The 25962-nt window shown below is 39.1% G+C and overlaps 2 pseudogenes; one reads left to right on the top strand and one right to left on the bottom strand.

Moving 5' to 3' along the window:
- Positions 1-9455: 9455 nt before the first annotated feature.
- On the bottom strand, positions 9456-10686 carry LOC138988256 (craniofacial development protein 2-like; annotated as a pseudogene).
- Positions 10687-14648: 3962 nt separating this feature from the next.
- LOC138988269 (craniofacial development protein 2-like) lies at positions 14649-15450 on the top strand (annotated as a pseudogene).
- Positions 15451-25962: the final 10512 nt, after the last annotated feature.

Below are 25962 nucleotides of genomic sequence, written 5' to 3'. Positions count from 1 at the left end.
GAGAGAGTTTGAAATGCAGTATTTAGATGCAATCTCAAAAATAACAGGATGATCTCTGTTCATTTCCAAGGCAAACCATTCAATATTACAGCAATCCAAGTCTATGGCCTGACCAAGAATGCTGAAGAAGCTGAAGTTGAACAGTTCTATGAAAACTTAAAAGACCTTCTAGAACTAATACCCAAAAAGATGTCTTTTTCATTATAAAGGACTGGGATGCAAAAGTAAGAAGTCAAGAAATACTTGGAGTAACAGGCAAATGTGGCATTGGAGTACAGAATGAAGCAGGGCAAACAGTAATAGAGTTTTGCCAAGATAATGCACTGGTCATAGCAAACAATACAGGAGAAGACTCTGCACGTGGACATCATCAGATGGCCAACACTGAAATGTGATTGATTATATTCTTTGCAGCCAAAGATGGAGAAGCTCTATACAGTCAGCAAAAATAAGACTGGGAGCTGACTATGGCTCAGTTTATAAACTCCTTATGGCAAAATTCAGACTTAAATTGAAGAAAGTAGGGAAAACCACTAGACCATTCAGGTATGACCTTAATCAAATCCTTTATGATTATACAGTAGAATTAAGAAATAGATTTGAGGGACTAAATCTGATAGAGTACCTGATGAACTATGGATGGAGGTTCATGACATTGTACAGGAGACAGAGATCAAGGCGATCCCCAAGAAAAAGAAATGCAAAAAAGGCAAAATGGCCGTCTGAGGAGGCCTTACAAATAGCTGTGAAAAGAAGAGAATTGAAAGGCAAAGGAGAAAAGAAAAGATATACCCACTTGAATGCAGGGTTCCAAAGAATAACAAGAAGAGATAAGAAAGACTTCCTCAGTGATCAGTGCAAAAAAAATAAAGGAAAACAACAGAATGGGAAAGACTAGAGATCTCTTCAAGAAAATTAGAGATGCCAAGGGAACATTTCATGTAAAGATGGGCTCAATAAAGGACAGAAATGGTATGAACCTAACAGAAGCAGAAGATATTAGGAAGAGGTGGCAAGAATACACAAAAGAACTATACAAAAAAGATCTTCACAACGCAGATAATCACAATGATGTGATCCTCACCTAGAGCCAGACATCCTGGAATGTGAAGTCAAGTGGGCCTTAAGAAGCATCACTATGAACAAAGCTAGTGAAGGTGATGGAATTCCAGTTGAGCTATTTCAAATCCCAAAAGATGATGCTGTGAAAGTGCTGTACTCAAAATGCCAGCAAATTTGGAAAACCCAGTAGTGGCCACAGGACTGGAAAAGGGCAGTTTTCATTCCAATCCCCAAGAAAGGCAATGCCAAAGAATGCTCAAACTCCTGCACAATTGCACTCATATCACATGCTAGCAAAGTAATGCTCAAATTTCTCCAAGCCAGGCTTCAGCAGTACGTGAACCATGAACTTCCTGATGTTCAAGCTGGTTTTAGAAAAGGCAGAGGAACCAGAGATCAAATTGCCAACAAGAAAGTTCCAGAAAAACATCTACTTCTTCTTTATTGACTATGCCAAAGCCTATGACTGTGTGGATCATAAAAAGCTATGGAAAATTCTGAAAGAGATGGGAATACCAGGTCCACTGACCTGCCTCCTGAGAAATCTGTATGCATGTCAGGAAGCAATAGTTAGAACTGGACATGAACAAGAGCCCGGTTCCAAATCAGGTAAGAAGTCTTTCAAGGCTGTATATTGTCACCCTACTTTTTTTAACTTATATGAAGAGTACATCATGAGAAATGCTGGACTGGATGAAGCACAAGCTGGAATCAAGATTGCTGAGAGAAATATCAATAATTTCAGATATGCAGATGCACCACCCTTATGGCAGAAATTGAAGAAGAACTAAAGAGCCTCTTGATGAAAGTGAAAAGGAGAGTGAAAAAGTTGATTTTTCAGAAAACTAAGATCGTGGCATCTGGTCCCATCACTTCATGGCAAATAGATGGAGAAACAGTGGAAATAGTAGCTGACTTTATTGGGGGGGCTCAAAAATCACTGCAGATGGTGATTGCAGGCATGAAATTAAAAAAACACTTGCTCCTTGGTAGAAAAGCTATGACTAACATAGACAGCTTATTAAAAAGCAGAGACATTACCCTGCTGACAAAGTTCCATCTAGTCAAAGCTACAGTTTTTCCAGTAGTCATGTATAGATGTGAGAGCTGGACTATAAAGAAAACTGAATGCCAAAGAATTGATGCTTTTGAACTGTGGTATTGGAGAAGACTCTTGAGAGTCCCTTGGACTGCAAGGAGATCCAACCAGTCCATCTTAAAGAGAAATCAGTCCTGGGTGTTCATTAGAAGGACTGATGCTAAAGCTGAAACTCCAATACTTTGGCCACCTGATGCGAAGAGCTGACTCATTGGAAAAGACCCTGATGCTGGGAGGGACTGGGGGCAGGAGGAGAAGGGGACAACAGAGGATGAGATGGCTGGATGGCATCACTGACTCGATGGACATGAGTCTCAGTGAACTCTGGGAGTTGGTGATGGACAGGGGAGGCCTGGCATGCTGCGATTCATGGGGTCACAAAGAGTCGGACACGACTGAGCGACAGAACTGAACTGAACTGAACTGAGGGAATAGCAAAGAGAGATAAGAAAGCCTTCCACAGTGATCAATGCAAAGAAAAAGGAAAAGGGAAGAAAGGGTAAGACTAGAGATCTCTTCAATAAAATTGGAAATATCAGAGAAACATTTTATCTGAAGATGGGCACAAGAGATGGGAAGATGGGAATACCAGATCACCTTACCTGCCTCCTGAGAAATCTGTATGCAGGTCAAGAAGCAAGAGTTAGAACTGGACATGGAACAACAGACTGGCTACAAACAAATTGGCACTTACCAAGAGCATCGCCAATGACTGAACAACAAAGGCACTTGCCATCTGCCTCTATGGAGATTGAACCCCATGCTACTGTAGCCGATGACCTTCAACAACCCCTGAGGGAGTTCAGGGTGGAGTGAGGCACTCTGTGCTCCAGGGAATCTGGTGGGACAGGTCTTTAGACAGTTGGATGTTTTTAGGAACAGATTTTATTATCTCAATCCTTGCATCTCCTCATATCTAGAAAAGGCACTAAATCCCTTCATGGTGATATCAGATCCTCATGACTAACAAAAAGACTTTTGTAAAATGAGTGCTTCATGGTACTGAACTCCCCCTTCACCAAAACCTTATATATTGACTTTCCCCCACTGCTGCTTTGGAACAGTCTCTCAGAGTTATCTGAGATGCAGCCTCCTGGGCTGCAGTTCTCATTTTGTCCCAAATAAAACTTAACTCACAGCTCTCAAATTGCACATCTTTTTTTAGTTGACACCCTGCTTATTTAACTTATATGCAGAATACATCATGTGAAATCCTGGGCTGGATGAAGCACAAGCTGGAATCAAGATTGCTGGGAGAAAAATCAATAACCTCAGACATGCAGTTGAAACCACCTTTATGGCAGAAAGCAAAGAAAAACTAAAGAGCCTCTCGATGAAAGTGAAAGAGGAGAGTGAAAAGGTAGGCTTAAAATGCAACATTCAGAAAACTAAGATCATGGCATCTGGTCCCATCACTTTATGGCAAATCGATGGGGAAACAATGGAACAGCTTTATTTTAGAGGGGCTCCAAAATCACTGCAGATGGTGACTAAAGCCATGAAATTAAAAGGTACTTGCTTCTTGGAAGGAAGAAAAGTTATGATCAACCTAGGCAGCATATTAAAAAGCAGAGACATTACTTTGCCAACAAAGGTCCATCTCGTCAAAGCCACGGTTTTTCCAGCAGTCATGTATGGATGTGAGAGTTGGACTCTAAAGAAAGCTGAGCACCAAAGAATTGATGCTTTTGAACTGTGGTGTTGGAGAAGACTCTTGAGAGTTCCTTGGACTGCAAGGAGATGCAACCAGTCCATCCTAACAAAAATCAGTCCTGAATAGTTATTGAAAGGACTGACGCTGAAACTGAAGCTCCAATACTTTGGCCACCTGATGTGAAGAACTGACTTCTTGGAAAAGACCCTGATGCTGGGAAAGAATGAAGGCAGAAGGAGAAGGGGATGACAGAGGATGCAATGGTTGGATAGCACCACTGATTTGATAGACATGAGTCTGAGTAAGCTCCGGGAGTTGGTGATGGACAAGGAAGCCTGGTGTGCTGCAGTCCACGGGGTCACAAAGAGTTGGACACAAGTGAGAGACTAAACTGAACTGAACTGAATTGTAAAGACCTAATAGAAGCAGAAGAGATCAAGAACAGATGTAAATAATACAAAGAATAATTGTACAAAATACATCTTGATCTGGATAGCCACAGTGGTGTAATCACTTACTCAGAGCCAGACATTCTGGAGTGTGAATTTAAGTAGGCCTTAGGAAGCACTGCTGCCAATAATGCTCATGGAGGTGATGGAATTCCAGCAGAGCTATTTAAAATCCTAAAAGATGATGCTTCTAAAGTGCCGCACGCATTATGTCAATAAATTTGGAAAAGCCAGCAGTGGCCACAGGTAGGGAAAAGGTTAATCCTCATCCCAGTTCCCAAGGACAATATTAAAGAATGTTCAAATCACCGGACAATTGCACTCATTTCCCATGCTAGTAAGTTTATGCTCAAAATTCTCCAAGCTAGGCTTTAGCATTATGTGAGCCAAGAACTTCCAGATGTTTAAGCTGGGTTTAGAAAAGGTAGAGGAACTAGTAATTAAATTGCCAACATTTGCTGAATCATGGAAAAAGCAAGGGAATTCCAGAAAACATTTACCTCTGTTTCATCCACTATACTAAAGCTTATGACTGCATGAATTATAACAAACTGTAGAAAACTCTTAAAGAGATGGGAATACCAGATCATCTTACCTGTCTCCTGAGAAACCTGTATGTGGGTCAAAAAAAAAAAAAAAAAAAAAAAAAACCCTATATGGAACAACTGACTGGTTCAGGATTGAGAAAGGAATATAACAAGGCTCTTTACTGTCACCCTGTTTATGTAAGTATACACAGAGCACATCAAATGAAATGTTGGGCTGGATGAATTACCAGCTGGAATCAAGATTACCAGGAGAAATATCAACAATCTCAGATACATGGATGATATCACTCTAATGGCAGAAAGCGAAGAGGAACTAAAGAGCCTCTTGATGAACATGAAGGAGGACAGTGAAAAAAGCCAGCTGGAAAAAAAAAAAAAAAGTTTAAAAAAACTAAGATCATGGCATCCAGTCCCATCACTTCTTGGCAAATAGGCAGAGACAGATTTCCTCTTCTTGGGCTCTAAAATCACTGCAGATAGTGACTGCAACCATGAAATTAAAGACAATTGCTTCCTGGCAGGCAAGCTATGATAAACCTAGACAGTGTGTTAAAAAGTAAAGACAACACTTTGGCAACAAAGTTCCATATAGTCAAGGTTATGGTCTTCCTAGCAGTCATGTATGGATGTGAGAGCTGGACAATAAAGAAGGTAAAGCACCAAAGAATTGATGCTTTCAAGTTGTGGTGCTGGAGAAGATTCCTGAGAGTCCTTTGTAAAGCAAAGATATCAAACCAGCCAATCTTAAAGGAAGTCAACCCTGAATACTCATTAGAGTTGAAGCTATAATACTTTGGCTACCAGTCACAAATAGCTAACTCATTGGTAAAGACCCTGATGCTGGGAAAGGTTGAAAGCAGAAGGAGAAAGAGGCACAGAGGATGAGATGGTTAGAATGCATCACTGATTCAATGGACGTGAAGTTGGGCAAACTCAGGGAGATGGTGAGGGATAGGTGTGCTGCAGTCCATGGGTTGTGAAGAGTTGGGTATGATTTGAACAAAAATTTCCATGCCTGTAAGAGAGTATATTCCCCTTAGGGCAAGTCTCACAAATTTTAATTTAGGAATTTTGTCTTCTAAAGTCCATGTTTGTTGCACCTATTATTAACAAGATTTGCTTGAAAAATTTTTCCTAAAATTATTGTTTATGAGGGAGGAGACAGAAGAATATGGTGGAAGAGTAAGATGGAGAGATTGCCAGTCTTCTCCCAAATACATCAAAAACTCATCAAGATATGGAATAACTCCTAGAAAGCAACCTCTAGGCGACAGCAGAAGACCCCAGGCATCCAGGAGGACAGGCTAAGCTCCCAGAAATGAGGTAGGAGAGAGGAGGGAGACACAAAAAGGAAAAGATGGAGAACTTCTGGGCAGGAGCGTGTGCCCCAAGGAATGGAGAAGGAGCCCTGAAACAGGAGTTCCTGGGCACAGGGAAACTCCCTCACAGGCGGGCCCAAAGGGGAGTCTTGGGAAAACAGTCAAAGCAGAGACTTGGAGGGCAATAAGCAGAGAACGCTACACTTTTTAGCCGGTTCACAGCTCATGCACTATGGCCCCAAACATGGCGGGCTCGCGGGACCGAGAGTGGTGAGCGTAGAAACCCAGCCACTGCACACAACCCTTGCAGCACAGAGGGCGGGCCCAGGTGGCCGAATGTGATGGGACAGACAAACACAGCCGGCACAAAGTGTGGGACTGGGGTGTCATAGAGGGGAGGCATGCAAACTTGGGCAGCGCACCCAACCCTTCCAGCACAACGAAAGAAGAACAAATAACCCCCGCGACAATGAGTGCAGGCAGTAAGGTGAAGCTAGTGCACATAAACCTCGCAATACAGAGGGCAGGCACAGAGCCAAAATAAGTCCACAGTAGCCCTGCAACACAGAGGCCAGATGCAGAGGCCAGCCGGGGAGCTGAAACAAGTGCACGCCCGCCCCTCGACGCAGAGTGCGCTGCCAGGGAAGCCGAGATCAGTGCACACAAGCCTGCGACACAGAGGGTGGACCTCGGGAATGGAGTCAAGTGCACACAAGTCCGCAACACCGAGCTTAGGTGAGCTTAGGGGAGCTGAGGGGGCTGACGGAAATCCACACAAGTCGCCCATGATGCAGAAGGATCCACACAAGCCCCTGCCTAGCAAGATTCCACCCACAGAGCAGAGCGGGACAGGGGAACAGAAGCACCAGCAATGATTCCAGGGACAAGTAGAGGGCTGGCAGCACTGAAGTTATGCTGAGAGAGCCACACTTCGAAGCAGCTGAGGAAATAGACGCGCCTAATACCACATCATGCGAAGAGTTGACTCATTGGAAAAGACACTGATGCTGGGAGGGATTGGTGGCAGGAGGAGAAGGGGACGACAGAGGATGAGATGGCAGGATGGCATCACTGACTCGATGGACGAGTCTCAGTGACTCCGGGAGTTGGTGATGGACAGGGAGGCCTGGCGTGCTGCGATTCATGGGGTCGCAAAGAGTCCGACACGACTGACCGATTGAACTAAATTTGGTAAAATTATATTTTATCAACAAATTGAAACATTTATCTTTTCTCTATATCTGAACCCTACAGAGATGGGAAGCTGTTCAGTTCAGTTTAGTCGCTCAGTCGTGTCCGACTCCCCAGGCCCCCCTGTCCACCACAAACTCCCGGAGTTCACTCAGACTCACGTCCAGCGAGTCAGTGATGCCATCCAGCCATCTCATCCTCTGTCGTCCCCTTCTCCTCCTGGCCCCAATCCCTCCCAGCATCAGAGTCTTTTCCAATGATTCAACTCTTCGCATGAGGTGGCCAAAGTACTGGAGTTTCAGCTTTAGCATCATTCCTTCCAAAGAACACCCAAGACTGATCTCCTTCAGAATGGACTGGTTGGATCTCCCTGCAGTCCAAGGGACTCTCAAGAGTCTTCTCCCATACCACAGTTCAAAAGCATCAATTCTTTGGTGCTCAGCCTTCTTCACAGTCCAACTCTCACATCCATACATGACCACTGGAAAAACCATAGCCTTGACTAGACGGACCTTTGTTGGCAAAGTAATGTCTCTGCTTTTGAATATGCTATCTAGGTTGGTCATAACTTTCCTTCCAAGAAGTAAGCGTTTTTTAATTTCATGGCTGCAGTAACCATCTGCAGTGATTTTGGAGCCCAAAAAAATAAAGTCTGACACTTTCCACTGTTTCCCCATCTATTTCCCATGAAGTGATGGGACAGAATGCCATGATCTTCGTTTTCTGAATGTTGAGCTTTAAGCCAACTTTTTCACTCTCCACTTTCACTTTCCTCAAGAGGCACTTTAGTTCCTCTTCACTTTCTGCCATAAGGGTGAAAGTGAAGGATGAAATCTGCATGTCTGAGGTTCTTGATATTTCTCCCCGCAATCCTGATTCCAGCTTGTGCTTCTTCCAGTCCAGCATTTCCTATGATGTACTCTGCATGTAAGTTACATAAGCAGGGGGACAATATACAGCCTTGACGTACTCCTTTTCCTATTTGGAACCAGTCTGTTGTTCCATGTCCATTTCTAACTGTTGCTTCCTGACCTGCATACAGATTTCTCAAGAGGAAGGTCAGGTGGTCTGGTATTCCCATGTCTTTCAGAATTTTCCACAGTTTATTGTGATCCACACAGTCAAAGGCGTTGGCATAGTTGATAAAGCAGAAATAGATGTTTTTCTAGAACTCTCTTGCTTTTTCCATGATCCAGTGGATGTTGGCAATTTGATCTCTGGTTCTTCTGCCTTTTCTAAAACCCACTTGAACATCGGGAAGTTCACGGTTCATGTATTCCTGAAGCCTGGCTTGGATAATTTTGAGCATTACTTTACTAGCATGTGAGATGAGTGCAATTGTGCGGTAGTTTGAGCATTCTTTGGCATTGCCTTTCTTTGGGATTGGAATGAAAACTGACCTTTTCCAGTCCTGTGGCCACTGCTGAGTTTTCCAAATTTGATGGCATATTGAGGGCAGCACTTTCACAGCATCATCTTTCAGGATTTGAAAGAGCTTAACTGGAATTCCATCACCTCCACTAGCTTTGTTCATAGTGATGCCTTCTAAGGCCCACTTGACTTCACATTCTACGATGTCTGGCTCTAGGTGAGTGATCACATCATCATGAATATCTGGGTCATGAAGATCTTTTTTGTAGAGTTCTTTTGTGTATTCTTGCCACCTCTTCTTAATATTTTCTGCTTCTGTCAGATCCATTCCATTTCTGTCCTTTATCGAGCCCATCTTTGCATGAAATGTTCCCTTGGTATCATAAATATTCTTGAAGAAATCTCTAGTCTTCCCCATTCTGTTGTTTTCCTCAGGTCTTTGCATTGATCACTGAGAAAGGCTTTCTTATCTCTTCTTGCCATTCTTTGGAACTCTGCATTCAGATGCTTATATCTTTCCTTTTCTCCTTTGCTTTTCACTTCTCTTCTTTTTACAGCTATTTGTAAGGCCTCCCCAGACAGCCATTTTGCTTTTTTGCATTTCTTTTCCATGGGGATGGTCTTGATCCCTGTCTCCTGTACAATGTCACCAGCCTCAGTCCATAGATCATCAGGCACTCTATCTCTCAGATCTAGTCCCTTAAATCTATTTCTCACTTCCACTGTATAATCATAAGGGATTTGATTTAAGTCATACCTGAATGGTCTAGTGGTTTTCCCTACTTTCTTCAATTTAAGTCTGAATTTGGTCATAAGGAGTTCATGATCTGAGCCACGGTCAGCTCCCAGTCTTGGTTTCATTGACTGTATAGAGCTTCTCCATCTTTGGCTGCAATGAACATAATCAATCTGATTTTGGTGTTGACCATCTGGTGATGTCCATGTGTAGAGTCTTCTCTTGTGTTGTTGGAAGAGGGTGTTTGCTATGACCAGTGCGTTCTCTTGGCAAAACTCTATTAGTCTTTGCCCTGCTTCATTCTGTATTCCAAAGCCAAATTTTCCTGTTACTCCAGGTGTTTCTTGACTTCCTACTTTTGCATCCCAGTCCCCTATTACGAAAAGGACATCTTTTTTGGGTGTTAGTTCTAAAAGGTCTTGTAGGTCTTCATAGAACCGTTCAACTTCAGCTTCTTCAGCATTACTGGCTGGGGCATAGACTTGGATTACTGTGATATTGAATGGTTTGCCTTGGAAAGGAACAGAGATCATTCTGTCGTTTTTGAGATTGTATCCAAGTACTGAATTTCAGACTCTTTTGTTGACCATGATGGCTACTCCATTTCCTCTGAGGGATTCCTGTCCACAGTAGTAGATATAATGATCATCTGAGTTAAATTCACCCATTCCAGTCCATTTCAGTTCACTGATTCTTAGAATGTCGACATTCACTCTTGCCATCTCTTGTTTGACCACTTCCAATTTGCCTTGATTCATGGACCTGACATTCCAGGTTCCTATGCAATATTGCTCTTTACAGCATTGGACCTTGCTTCTATCACCAGTCACATACACAGCTGAGTATTGTTTTTGCTTTGGCTCCATCCCTTCATTCTTTCTGGAGTATTTCTCCACTGATCTCCAGTAGCATATTGAGCACCTACTGACCTGTGGAGTTCCTCTTTCAGTATCCTATCATTTTGTCTTTTCATACTGTCCATGGGGTTCTCAAGGCAAGAATACTGAAGTGGTTTTCCATTCCCTTCTCCAGTGGACCACATTCTGTCAGATCTCTCCACCATGACCCACCCGTCTTGGGTTGCCCCACAGGCATGGCTTAGTTTCATTGAGTTAGACAATGCTGTGGTCCTAGTGAGATTAGATTGGCTAGTTTCCTGTGAGTATGGTTTCAGTGTGTCTTCCTTCTGATGCCCTCCTGCAACAGCTACCATCTTACTTGGGTTTCTCTTACCTTGGGCATGGGGTATCTCTTCATGGCTGCTTCAGCAAAGTGCAGCTGCTGCTCCTTACCTTGGATGAGGGGTATCTCCTCACAGCCACCCTTCCTGACTTTCAACGTGGGATAGCTCCTCTAGGCCCTCCTGTGCCCACGCAGCTACTGCTCCTTGGATGTGGTGTTGGTCCTCCTCGCCCAGACCCTGGAAGCTCTTAGTTTCCAATAACTTTATCAGATCAGTTAGGAAGATTATCTCAATAACAGGTACAGAAATCTCAATAAATTTTGGATACCTTGAGAAGAAAGGAATTTACTTAGATTTGTTAGGCAAAATCTGTGATAAGCTTTTGACATGGCTTTCCTAGCCCTGAAAGGTTTTATTTTAAAAGTTCAGTCTGAGACTCTATAAAAGTTTCAGCAAAGCTAAAAAGTCTATGATCAATTATGGTTATATAAGTCATCAGGCCAAGTTTATTGAGACCAGACCTATACTACAAACAGGTCTGAATTTGGTTATATTTGGTAAAAATGATGGTGATTTTAAGGAGAAAAAGATGTTTCAATGAATGTTTAATCCCAGTTTGTTAATGGGGGGTTATCTTCTAAGTCTTAGTTATCTACTAAGACTCATTTTCTGGATAGTTCTTTGCTGTTAGGGTATATTAATGTAAAGTTGAATTGAATTTTAATAATGGCTTTTTAATAATGAACTTTAATAATGGCTTCCTGGTGGCTCAGACGGTAAAGTGTCTGCTTGCAATGCGGGAGACCTGGGTTCGATCCCTGGGCGGGGAAGATCCCTGGAGAAGGAAACAGCAACCCACTGTAGTACTCTTGCCTGGAAAATTCCATGGACAGAGGAGCCTTGTAGGCTACAGTCCATGGAGTCACAAAGAGTCGGACACAACTGAGCAACTTCACTTCACTTCAATACTGCAAAAGCTAGAACAACTGCCCAAAGTCATACTGAACCAGTAAATACTCCAAAACCTACTACTGGACACTGCACTGCCCTTTAGAGAGACAAGGTCGAGCTCCATCAACCAGAACACAGGCACAAGCTCCACCAACCAGTAAAATGTCACAGGGCACTAAGCCAACACTATCCTCAGGGGCAGAATCCACAGCCAAGAATTATGACCTTGAAAATCTTTTTTAAATTTTTTCTTTTTTCTTTTTTCTCTCTTATAAATCACAGTTTATTTCCCCAACATATCTCCACCTTCATATTAGCCTTTAGCACTATTATGGAATTTTCCTCTTTATTTTTCTTATTATAACATAAAAAAAAATCATTTAAAGATTGTTTCTTCTTATAAGTCACACTGCTTATTTCCCAACATATTTTCACCATCACATTAGCTTTTTGCGGTGCTAGGGAGCTTTCCTTGTTTAAAAAAAAAAAAAAAAATCATCTTAAGATTTTTTTTTCCTTTTTTTCCTTATAAATCACACAGTTTATTTCCCCTACATGTTTCCACCTCCATATTAGCCTTTTGTGGTGCTGTGGAGTTTTCCTCTTTGTGTTCTTGTCAAAAAAAAAAAAAAAAAAAAAAATTCATTTTAAGTTTTTTTTTCCTCTTTCTCATTTTTTTTTCTTTTTTCTTGATGAGTTTTTCAGATTTTGTTTTTTATATATTCAACTGCTTTTCCTACTTTTTTTACTGGCTGTAGCTATCCTGAATATTATAACTCTTTTCCACATACATATAATCATCTTTGTTTTTCTGTTTTTTTCTTTTCTTTCTGTTTTTAAAAAATTTTTAAATCCTCTTCTCCACCCCTTCCTTTTCTCTTTTTCTTCCTTTCTCTTCTTTCTGTTTTCACTCTCTTTTTTCCTTCACTCTTTCTTCTTTCACCAAGTAAGTTAAATTGTTGAGCTCTCTAAGCTATATTCCCCAGTTGGCCCTCTGCTCATGGTTAGATTTCCAGATTGAGCATTAGCTAACTCTGTTTTCAATTGGTTGATATCACCTCTGGTTTCATTTGCTCACCAAGTCAATCTCCTGTACTCTTTTCTTTAGAACACTTTGGTTATAACTTTATGTGTGAAAGTGTGTGTATATATGTCCCAGTATTTCTGTAATTACATACTTGATCTTCTCCCACTAGAACACAGGCACAAGTCACCCCCAACAAGACATCAACACAAACCACCCAGCCAACATTTCCCTCCAAGGGCAAAAATCAAAAGGAACAAGCAATACAACCCTAAAGCCTTGGAAAAGGAGACCTCAAGTGGAGCAAGTTAAAAAAAAAAAAAAAAAAAGACAGAGAAATACAGCACAAATGAAAGAGCAAGGTAGAAACTCACAGGACCAAATAAACAAAGAGGAAGTAAGTAATCTAGAAAGGTTGCTGTTGAATCACGTGAAGACACCGGGATTCTTGGCCCCTGGAGGAGAAGAATTCAATCTGGGCCCAGAGACGAGGCTTGATCGCTCAGAGCTTTTGTGTAATAAAGTTTTATTGAAGTATAAAGAAGATAGAGAAAGCTTCTGACATAGGCATCAAAAGGGGGCAGAAAGAGTACCCCCTTGCTAGTGTTAACAATGAAGTTATATACTCTCCAATGAATCCAAAGAATGTCTGAAGGTTGTAAAGACCTCACCAGACCTACTCCCATAATTTACATTTTAAGATAACAGAATTAGCCAGAAGGTTTAATCCAGAGACTGTCCTAAGGCAGGATACATTATTGTTATATAATCCTAAGGAATGTAGAGAAGGAAAAAAAGTTTTTCCTTTCTTCCTCCTTGAGAATTCCAGACCCCTCTCTCCTTGGGGACCCCTAGACTTCTTACCATTGCCTAGGAAATGACTCTGTCAATCTACCTGAAAGAGAATTCAGAATAATGATAGTAAAGATGCTCCAAAGACTTGAAAATAGAATGGAGAAAATGCAAAAAGCATTTAACACAGTTAATACAATCACCAAGGACATAGAAAAAATATAGAATAAACAAAGACAGATGAATAACACAATTACTGAAATTAAAAATACTCTAGAAGGAACCAATAGCAGAATAACTGAGGCAGAGGAATGCATAAGTGAGCTGGAGGATAGAATGGTGGAAATAACGGCTGAAGTGCAGAATAAAGGGAAAGAATAGAAAAGAATTTAGGAAAGCCTCAGAAACCTTTGGAACAATATTAAACACACCAACATTCGAGTTACAGGGGTCCCAGAGGAAGAAGAAAAAAAAAGAAAAGCACTGAGAAAATTTTTGAAGAAATTATAGTCGAAAATTTCCCCAACATGTGAAAGGAAATAGTCAAACAAGTCCAAGAAGTGCAGAGTCCCCTACAGGTTAAACCCAAGAAGAAACACAATGAGACAAGCTAACAGAGATTAAGCACAAAGAAAGAATATTAAAAGCATCAAGGGAAAAGCAACAAGTAACATACAAGGGGAAACCCAAATGATTAACAGTGAATCTTTCAGCATAAACTCTACAGGCCAGAAGGGAATGACAGGATATATTTAAAGTAATGAAAGAGAAAAACCTACAACCACAATTACTGTACCAGGCAAAGATCTCATTCAAAATTGATGCAAAAATCAAAAGCTTTATGGACAAGCAGAAGTTAAGAGAATTCAGCACCACCAAAACAGCCTTACAACAAATACTAAAGGGACTTACATAGCCAGTAACACAAAAGAAATGAAAGACCTACAGAAACAAACCCAAAACAATCAAGAAAATGCCAATAGGAACATATGTATTAATAATTACCTTGAATGTAAATGGACTAAATGCACTAACCAAAAATACAGACTGACTGAATGGATACAAAACCAAAACCCATATATATGCTGCCCCCAGGAGACCCACTTCAGACCTAGAGACACATACAGACTGAAAGTAAAAAGATGGAAAAGATATTCCACGTGAATGGAAACCAAAAGAAAGCTGGAGTGGCAATCTACTGGAGATCAGTGGACAAATAACTCTAGAAAGAATGAAGGGATGGAGCTAAAGCAAAAATAATACCCAGCTGTGGATGTGACTGGTGATAGAAGCAAGGTCTGATGCTGTAAAGAACAATATTGCATAGGAATCTGGAAAGTCAGGTCCATGAATCAAGGCAAATTGAAAGTCAAACAAGAGATGGCAAGAGTGAATGTCCACATTCTAGGAATCAGCAAACTCAAATGGACTGGAATGGGTGAATTTAACTCAGATAACCATTATATCAACTACTGCAGGCAGGAATCCCTCAGAAGAAATGGAGTAGCCATCATTATCAACAAAAGAGTGCAAAATGCAGTACTTGGATGCAATCTCAAATATGACAGAATGATCTCTGTTCCTTTCCAAGGCAAACCATTCAATATCACAGTAATCCAAGTCTATGCCCCAACCACTAACGCTGAAGAAGCTGAAGATGAACGGTTCTATGAAGACCTACAAGATCTTTTAGAACTAACACCCAAAAAGATGTCCTTTTCATTATAGGGGACTGGAATGCAAAAGTAGGAAGTCAAGAAATACCTGGAGTAACAGCAAATTTGGCCTTGGAGTATGGAATGAAGCAGGGCAAAGGCTAATAGAGTTTTGCCGAGAGAACGCACTGGTCATAGCAAACATCCTTTTCCAACAACACAAGAGAAGACTCTACACATGGACATCACCAGATGGTCAACACCAAAATCAGATTGATTATGTTCTTTGCAGCCAAAGATGGAGAAGCTCTATACAGTCAACAAAAACAAGACCGGGAGCTGACCATGGCTCAGATCATGAACTCTTTATTACCAAATTCAGACTTAAATTAAAGAAAGTAGGGAAAACCACTAGACCATTCAGTTATGACCTATATAAAATCCCTTATGATTATACAGTGGAAGTGAGAAATAGATTTAAGGGCCTAGATTTGATAGACAGAGTGCCAGCTGAACTATGGAATCAGGTTCATGACATTGTACAGGAGACAGGGATCAAGACCATTCCCGTGGAAAAGAAATGCAAAACAGCAAAATGGCTGTCTGGGGAGGACTTAAAAATAGCTGTGAAAACAAGAGAAGCAAAAAGCAAAGGAGAAAAGGAAAGATATAAGCATCTGAATGCAGAGCTCCAAAGAATAGCAAGAAGAGATAAGAAAGCCTTTCTCAGTGATCAATGCAAAGAAATAGAGGAAAACAACAGAATGGGGAAGACTAGAGATCTCTTCAAGAATATTAGTGATATCAAGGGAACATTTCATGCAAAAATGGGCTCGATAAAGGACAGAAATGGTATGGACCCAAGAGAAGCAAAAGATATTAAGAAGAGGTGGCAAGAGTACACATAAAAACTATACAAAAAAGAGCTTCATGACCCAGATAACCACGATGGTGTGATCACTGACCTAGAGCCAGACATCCTGGAATGTGAAGTCAAGTGGGCCTTAGAAAGCATCACTACGAACAAAGCTAGTGGAGGTGACAGAATTCCAGTTGAGCTATTCCAAATCCTGAAAGATGATGCTGTGAAAGTGCTGCCCTCAATATGCCATCAAATTTGGAAAACTCAGCAGTGGCCACAGGACTGGAAAAGGTCAGTTTTCATTCCAATCCCAAAGAAAGGCAATGTCAAAGAATGCTCAAACTACCGCACAATTGCACTCATCTCACATGCTAGTAAAGTAATGCTCAAAATTATCCAAGCCAGGCTTCAGGAATACATGAACCGTGAACTTCCCGATGTTCAAGTGGGTTTTAGAAAAGGCAGAAGAACCAGAGATCAAATTGCCAACATCCACTGGATCATGGAAAAAGCAAGAGAGTTCCAGAAAAACATCTATTTCTGCTTTATCGACTATGCCAAAGCCTTTGACTGTGTGGATCACAATAAACTGTGGAAAATTCTGAAAGAGATGGGAATACCAGACCACCTGACCTTCCTCTTGAGAAATCTGTATGCAGGTCAGGAAGCAACAGTTAGAAATGGACATGGAACAACAGACTGGTTCCAAATAGGAAAAGGAGTACGTCAAGGCTGTATATTGTCACCCTACTTTTTTAACTTATATGCAGAGTACATCATGAGAAACACTGGACTGGAAGAAACGCAAGCTGGAATCAAGATTGCCAGGAGAAATATCAATAACCTCAGATATGCAGATGACACCACCCTTATGGCAGAAAGTGAAGAGGAACTAAAGTGCCTCTTGATCACAGTGAAAGAGGAGAGTGAAAAAGTTGGCTTAAAGCTCAACATTCAGAAAACGAAGATCATGGCATTCGGTCCCATCACTTCATGGGAAATAGATGGGGAAACAGTGGAAACAGTGTCAGACTTTATTTTTTTGGGCTCCAAAATCACTGTAGATGGTGACTGCAGCCACGAAATTAAAAGACGCTTACTCCTTGGAAGGAAAGTTATGACCAACCTAGATAGCATATTGAAAAGCAGAGACATTCCTTTGCCAAAAAAGGTCCATCTAGTCAAGGCTATGGTTTTTCCAGTGGTCATGTATGGATGTGAGAGTTGGACTGTGAAGAAGGCTGAGCGCCAAAGAATTGATGCTTTTGAACTGTGGTATGGGAGAAGACTCTTGAGAGTTCCTTGGACTGCAAGGAGATCCAACCAGTCCATTCTGAAGGAGATCAGCCCTGGATTTCTTTGGAAGGAATGATGAAACTCCAGTACTTTGGCCACCTCATGCGAAGAGTTGACTCATTGGAAAAGACTCTGATGCTGGGAGGGATTGGGGGCAGGAGGAGAAGGGGACAACAGAGGATGAGGTGGCTGGATGGCATCACTGACTCGCTGGACGTGAGTCTGGATGAACTCCGGGAGTTGGTGATGGACAGGGAGGCCTGGTGTGCTGTGATTCATGGGGTCCCAAAGAGTCGGACACAACTGAGCGACTGAAGTGAACTGAACTGAGACTTTAAAATAAAGAATATCATAGGAGACAAAGAAGGACACTACATAATGATCAAGGGATCAACCCAAGAAGAAGACATAACAATTGTAAATGTCTATGCAGCCAATATAGGAGCACCTTAATACATAAGACAAACACTAACAGGCATAAGGGAAGAAATCAACAGCAACACAGTATTATTAGGGGACTTTAACAACCCACTTTCATCAATGGACAGGTCATCAAAACAGAGAATCAATAAGGAAACACAAACCTTAAATAAAACATTAAACCAAACAGATCTAATTGATATCTTCAGGACTCTCCATCCAAATGCAGAAGAATACATTTTCTTCTCAAGTGCACATGGAACATTCTCCAGGGTAGACCACATCTTGGGTTACAAATCAAGCCTCAGTAAATTTAAGAAACCTGATATTGTATCAAGTATCTTCTATGATCGGAACGCTCTGATACTAGATATCAACTACAGGGGAAAAAAATATATACAGAAAAAACACAAATTCACGGAGATTAAACAATAAACTAATTAACAAAGAGGTTACTGAAGAAGCAAGAAAAAAAATCAAAAGATTCCTAGAAACAAATGACAATGAAAACATGACCCAAAACTTATGGGATTCAGCAAAAGCAGTTCTGAGATGGAGGTTTATAGTGACACAATCGTACCTCAAGAAACAAGAAAAACATCGAATAGACAACCTAGCTTTACACCTAAAACAACTGGGAAAAGAAGAACAAAGAATCCTCAAAGATAGCAGAAGGAAAGAAATCATAAAGCTCTCTAGCAGAAATAAATGAAAAAGAAATGAAGGAAACAATAGTAAAGATTAATAAAACTATAAGCTGCTTCTTTGAGAAGATAAATAAAATTGACAAACCACTAGCCAGACTCAATCAAGAAAAAAGGGAGATAAATTGAATCAGTAAAATTAGAAATGAAAGAGCAGAGGTTACAACACAGAAATACAAAGGATCATAAGATAATATTATGAGCATCTATATGCTAATAAAATGGACAACATTGAGGAAATGGACAGATGCTTAGAAAAGATCAGCCTCCCAAGACTGAACCAGGAAGAAAGAGAAATTATGAACAACCCAATTACAAACACTGAAATTGAAACAATAATCAAAAATCTTCCCCAAAACAAAAGCCCAGAGCCAGATGGCTTAAGAGGGGAATTCTATCAAACATTTGGAGGAGAGCTAATGCCTATTTTCTGAAACTCTTCCAAAAAATTTCAGAGGAAGGAACACTTTCAAACTCATTGTACGAGACCACAATCACCCTGATACCAAAACCAGAAAAAGACAACATGAAAAAAGAAAATTACAGGCCAATATCACTGATGAACATAGATACAAAAATCCTCAACAAAATTCTAGCAAACAGAATCCAACAACACCATAAAAAGCTCATACACCATGATAAAGTCAGCTTTATACCACGGTTGCAAGGATTCTTCAACATATGCAAATCAATCAACGTGATATTCCATATCAACAAATTGAAAGATAAAAACCATGTGGTTATATCAATAGATGCAGAAAAAGCGTTTGACAAAATCCAGTATCCATAGATACAAAAATCCTTAACAAAATTCTAGCAATCAGAATCCAACAACACATTAAAAAGATCATACACCATGACCAAGTGGGCTTTATCCCAGGGATGCAAGGATTCTTCAATATCTGCAAATCAATCAATGTAATACACCACATTAACAAATTGAACAATAAAAACCATATGATTATCTCAATAGATGCAGAGAAAGCCTTTGACAAAATTCAACATCCATTTATGATAAAAACTCTCCAGAAAGCAGGAATAGAAGGAACATACTTCAACATAATAAAAGCTATATATGACAACCCACAGCAAACATTATCCTCAATGGTGAAAAATTGAAATCATTTCCTCTAATGTCAGGAACAAGACAAGGGTTCCCACTTTCACCATTACTATTCAACATAGTTTTGGAAATTTTGGACACAGCAATCAGAGCAGAAAAAGAAATAAAAGGAATCCAAATTGGAAAAGAAGAAGTAAAACTCTCACTGTTTGCAGATGACATGATCCTCTACATAGAAAACCCTAAAGATTCCACCAGAAAATTACTAGAACTAATCAATGAATATAGTAAAGTTGCAGGATATAAAATCAACACACAGAAATCCTTGCATTCCTATACACTAATAATGAGAAAATAGAGAAATTAAGGAAACGATTCCATTCACCATTGCAATGAAAAGAATAAAATACTTAGGAATATATCTACCTAAAGAAACTAAAGACCTATATATAGAAAACTATAAAACACTGGTGAAAGAAATCAAAGAGGACACTAATAGATGGAGAAATATACCATGTTCATGGATTGGAAGAATCAATATAGTGAAAATGAGTATACTACCCAAAGCAATTTGTAGATTCAATGCAATCCCTATCAAGCTACCAACGGTATTCTTCACAGAGCTAGAACAAATAATTTCACAATTTGTATGGGAATACAAAAAACCTCGAATAGCAAAAGCAATCTTGAGAAAGAAGAAAGGAACTGGAGGAATCAACCTGCATGACTTCAGGCTCTACTACAAAGCCACAGTCATCAAGACAGTATGGTACTGGCACAAAGACAGAAATATAGATCAATGAAACAAAATAGAAAGCCCAGAGGTAAATCCACGCACCTATGGACACCTTATCTTTGACAAAGGAGGCAAGAATATACAATGGATTAAAGACAATCTCTTTAACAAGTTGTGCTGGGAAAACTGGTCAACCACTTGTTAAAGAATTAAACTAGAACACTTTCTAACACCATACACCAAAATAAACTCAAAATGGATTAAAGATCTAAATGTAAGACCAGAAACTATAAAACTCCTAGAGGAGAACATAGGCAAAACACTCTCCGACATATATCACAGCAGGATCCTCTATGACCCACCTCCCAGAATATTGGAAATAAAAGCAAAAATAAACAAATGGGACCTAATTAAACGTAAAAGCTTCTGCACAACAAAGGAAACTATAAGCAAGGTGAAAAGACAGCCTTCAGAATGGGAGAAAATAATAGCAAATGAAGCAACTGACAAACAACTAATCTCAAAAATAGGTCCCATTTGTTTATTTTTGCTTTTATTTCCAGTATTCTGGGAGGTGGGTCATAGAGGATCCTGCTGTGATGTATGTCGGAGAGTGTTTTGCCTATGTTCTCCTCTAGGAGTTTTATAGTTTCTGGTCTTACGTTGAGATCTTTAATCCATTTTGAGTTTATTTTTGTGTATGGTATTAGAAAGTGTTCTAGTTTCATTCTTTTACAAGTGGTTGACCAGTTTTCCCAGCACCACTTGTTAAAGAGATTGTCTTTAATCAATTGTATATTTTTGCCTCCTTTGTGAAAGATAAGGTGTCCATATGTGCGTGGATTTATCTCTGGGCTTTCTATTTCACGCCAGTCAGAATGGCTGCAATCCATAAGTTTACAAGCAATAAATGCTGGAGAGGGTGTGGAGAAAAGGGAACTCTCTTACACTGTTGGTGGGAATGCAAACTAGTACAGCCACTATGGAGAACAGTGTGGTGATTCCTTAAAAAAAACTGGAAATAGAACTGCCTTATGACCCAGCAATCCCACTGCTGGGCATACACACTGAGGAAACCAGAATTGAAAAAGATATGTGTACCCCAATGTTCATTGCAGCACTGTTTATAATAGCCAGGACATGGAAGCAACCTAAATGTCCATCAGCAGATGAATGGATAAGAAAGCTGTCATACATATACACAATGGAGTATTACTCAGCCATTAAAAAGAATACATTTGAATCAGTTCTAATGAGGTGGATGAAACTGGAGCCTATTATACAGAGTGAAGTAAGCCAGAAGGAAAAACACCAATACAGTATACTAACGCATATATATGGAACCCTGTGTACGAGACAGCAAAAGAGACACTGATGTATAGAACCGTCTTATGGACTCTGTGGGAGAGGGAGAGGGTAGGAAGATTTGGGAGAATGGCATTGAAACATGTAAAATATCATGTATGAAACGAGATGCCAGTCCAGGTTCGATGCACGATACTGGATGCTTGGGGCTGGTGCACTAGGACGACCCAGAGGGATGGTATGGGGAGGGAGGAGGGAGGAGGGTTCAGGATGGGGAACACATGTATACCTGTGGTGGATTCATTTTGATATTTGGCAAAACTAATACAATTATGTAAAGTTTAAAAATAAAATAAAATTAAAAAAAAAAGAAAGAGAGGGAGAGAAAGAGAGTTGAGGCACTAAGATATCAATAATAATAATAGCAACAACACAGGGAAAGCTATATCCAACTGAATGCAGAGTCCCAGAGAATAGCAAGGAGAGATTAAAAAGTCTTAAGTGAACAATACAAAGAAATAGAGAAAGCAATAGAATGGGAAAGACTAGAGATCTCCTCAAGAAAATTAAAGATACCAAGAAAACATTTTAGGCAAAGATGGATACAATAAAGGAGAAAAACAGCAAGGACATAACAGAAGCATAGGAGATTAAGAAGAGATGGCAAGAATACACAGAAAAACTATGTAAGAAAGGTCTTAATGACCCAGATAACCACGTTGGTGTGGTCACATAAAGCCAGACATCTTGAAATGTGAAGTTAAGTGGGCCTTAGGAAGCATTGCTACAAACAAAGCTAGTGGAGGTGACAGAATTCCAGTTCAGCTATTTAAAATACTAAAAGATGATGCTGTTAAAGTGATGCACTCAATATGCCAGCAAATGTGGAAAAATCAGCAGTGGCCACAGGACTGGAAAAGGTCAGTTTTCATTCCAATCCCAAATAAGGGCAATGCCAAAGGATGTTCAAACTACCATACAATTGTGCTCATTTCACATGATAGCAAGGTAATGCTCAAATCCTTCAAGCTAGGCCTCAACAGTATGTGAACCAAAAACTTCCAGATGTACAAGCTGGATTTAGAAAAGGCATGGGAACCAGAGACAAAAACACCAGCATCTGCTGGATCATAGAAAAAGCAATGGAATTAAAAAACAAAAATCTGCTTCTGCTCCACTGACTACATTAAAGCTTTGACTGTGTGGATGACAACAAACTGGAAAATTCTTAAAGAGATGAGAATACCTGACCACCTTATCTGCCTCATAAGTATGCAGGTCAAGAAGCAACAGTTAGAGCCAGGCATGGAATGATGGACTGGTTCCAAATTGGGAAAGGAATATGTCAAGGCTGTATATTTTCACTCTGCTTATTAAACTTATATGCAGAGTACATCATGCAAAATGCTGGACTGGATGAAGCACAAGCTAGAATCAAGATTTCAAGTAGAAATAGAACAATGTCAGATATGCAGATGATACCACACTAAAGGCAGAAAGTGAAGAGGAAATAAAGAGCCTTTTGATGAAGGTGAAAGAGGAGAGTGAAAAAGCGGACTTAAAACTCGACATTCAAAAAACAAAGATCATGGGGTCTGGTCCCATCACTTCTTAACAAAAAAATGGGGAAAAAGTGGAAACTGTATCAGACTTCATTTCCTTGGGCTCTAAAATCCCTGTGGACAGAGACTGCAGCCATGAAGTTAAAAGACACTTGCTCCTTGGAAGAAAAGCTATGACAAAGCAGAGGCATCTCTTTGCCAAAAAACGTCCAAATTGTCAAAGCTATGGTTTTTCCAGTAGTCATGTATGGATGTGAGAGTGGACTATATGTAAGGCTGAGCACTGAAGAACTGATGCTTTTGATCTGTGGTACTGGAGAAGACTCTTGAGAGTACCTTGGACGGCAAGAAGATCAACTCTGAATACTCATTGGAATGGCTGATGCTGAAGCTGAAGCTCCAACACCTGATGCAAACAGCTGTTTCATTGGGAAAGACCCTGATCCTGGGAAAGATTGAGGGCAAGAGAAGAAGGGGGTAAGAGGGGATGGTATTGTTGGATGGCATCACTGACTCAGTGGAGATGAATTTGAGCAAACTCAGGGAAATAGTGAAAGTCAGTGAAGCCTGGTATGCGGCAGTTCGTGGCATCTCAAAGAATTGGACACGATTTAGCTACTGAACAATTAAAAGCAACAATAATAAAATATGTTAAAGAAGATACGGTGAAATTAGCACCCTTATATATGAGTGGTGGGAGCGAAAGATGGTTCAGTACTATGGAGAGTAGTTCGATGGGCCCTCAAAATTTAAACATGAAATTACCATAAGATCTACCAATTCCACAACTACATGTATATTCAGAAGAATTCAAAACCGGTATTCAAACAAGTACCTGTGCATGTATGTTTATTGTAGAATTATTTATGATGGTCACAAGGTGAATATACTATAAGCTGTGGTATATTTACATACAACGAAGTATCACTCAGGTATTAAAAAAAAAAAAATTGAACTGTTAGAGGCTACAACACTGATGAACCTAGAAAGCATTAAGTGAAAGAAGCCACCTACGAAATGACAGAGAATGTATGGCTTGTTTTGTCAGGAGTACCCAGAAGAGGTAAATCCTCAAAGACAGAATGCAGTTTGCAAATTACGAGGGGCAGGGGAAGTAGGGACCAGAGAATAACTACTTAACAGGTAAGACATTTCCTTTTGTGATGATGAAAATATTTTGTAACTAGATGGAATTGGAGTTTGTGTAACAGTGTTCATGTACTAAATGTCACGGACATCAACTTTAAAATAGTTTATTTTATATTATGTGAACTTCACCTCTACTTAATTTCAAAACAACTAAAAACACTAAATAGATTAAGTATTCAGTTACATGGAAAAATATTCCAGCATAAACTATGTATACAAAGTCAAGGAACTAAGAGCAAAAGGGCAAATTTATTGAAATTCATTTACAAAAATGGAGAAATATGTCTTAAATATTACACATGCCTAAATATTAATTTAAATAAGAGAAAACTTCCAATTAAAAATGGGCAAAACACAAGAACAGAGAGAGAATAGAAAAGATATAATGATCATTTTGAATTTTGAAAAAATGATTAAACTCAAGATTTAAAGGGGGAATATAAATAGAATCTTTGATAATATGTTACTTTTTAAACTTTTCAGAAATGCAAAAATAAAACTTGATGTTACACAGACTCAGCAAGAGTATGGAGAATAGAAACTTTCTTCCTTTTTGATGAACCTCTATGTCCTTACCTTTTCTCTTTATTCTACTTCCACTGAAGTCAGTTTGCTAGTGATAGAGAAGACACAGTAGCATCCTATATCTAGAATTGAAGATTTTAATTTTTCCCCAACATACAGTTCTCCGCAGTATAGACATTCTCTATAGAATGTGATACTCTCTAGATTTTATCTTCAGGTGCCTGGCAACGAATAAAACTATCTTTGATGTTTATCACTCTTTCTGGATACTGGTATTTCTTATCTCTTCTTTTCATAGTTGTAGTTTTGTTAAAAAAATAAAAATTCTTGATATAATCAGTTGTATATTTTTACATAATTTTCTTATTAATATATATTGCAAATATTTAGTTCCTTTGCTTTATTACCTTATACATTTTATAAATAATATTAATATTTTAATTTAAAAATAATATATATAATATTTAATTTGTACTTAAACTTTTTCTTAGGAATCTTCTGTGTAATAACAACAAAATAAAACTGCTTTACCATAATTTATGCATGGGAAGGACAGAGCTTGAATAAACTATTAGGGTGTGTAAATATCTTGAAAATGTAAGACAAATATAAAGTCTTTGTGAGAATGCATTGTTTACATGAGACAATAATGCATAAAATTTATAGTATAAAGATATGTATCATAAATATAATACAATAATTATGTATTACTACTATATGAGTTATGTATGTGCATTATTAATGCATGGAATAAGTATGTATATACAATTTGTAACTTGTAAATATACATTTATTTATTTGTTTATTATGTTTAAATTTAGATATATAATTCATCTTAACTAGAAGGTTTATCTACTTCTACCTTAAAATTAAAAAATTTTCAAAATATGCTATATAAAATGGGTATTTAGTTATTAGCTAATTTTCTTTCAAAATGAACTTTTAAGGTTTGTATTAACTTAATAAAATAATAACATTTAAACAGCTATAATAAGGCTAAATAAGTTAAATGGTACCATCATCAAGTATTTATAGTAATGTTAAATTAGTGAATAAAGAAATGATATATTGTCATTTTAGAAAATATAGAAAATCCAAAGAATCCTACCATCCAGAAGTAATTACCATTTATGTAGTGGCATAAATAATTTTTTCTATTCAGTTAAAAACACATACTTTAATCTAAATAAAATCTGATATATAATTTTTCACATCCAATATTTGAGCATAAATATTTGTCAAACTAAGATCAGTCTTATCAAAAACACAAAGGGTTTTTTCTAGCAAGATAAGAATATGTAAATAC

The sequence above is a fragment of the Bos mutus genome, chromosome 6 (assembly GCF_027580195.1).
Source record: "Bos mutus isolate GX-2022 chromosome 6, NWIPB_WYAK_1.1, whole genome shotgun sequence".
Classification (NCBI taxonomy): domain Eukaryota; kingdom Metazoa; phylum Chordata; class Mammalia; order Artiodactyla; family Bovidae; genus Bos; species Bos mutus.
This window is presented reverse-complemented; position numbering and strand designations above follow the sequence as displayed.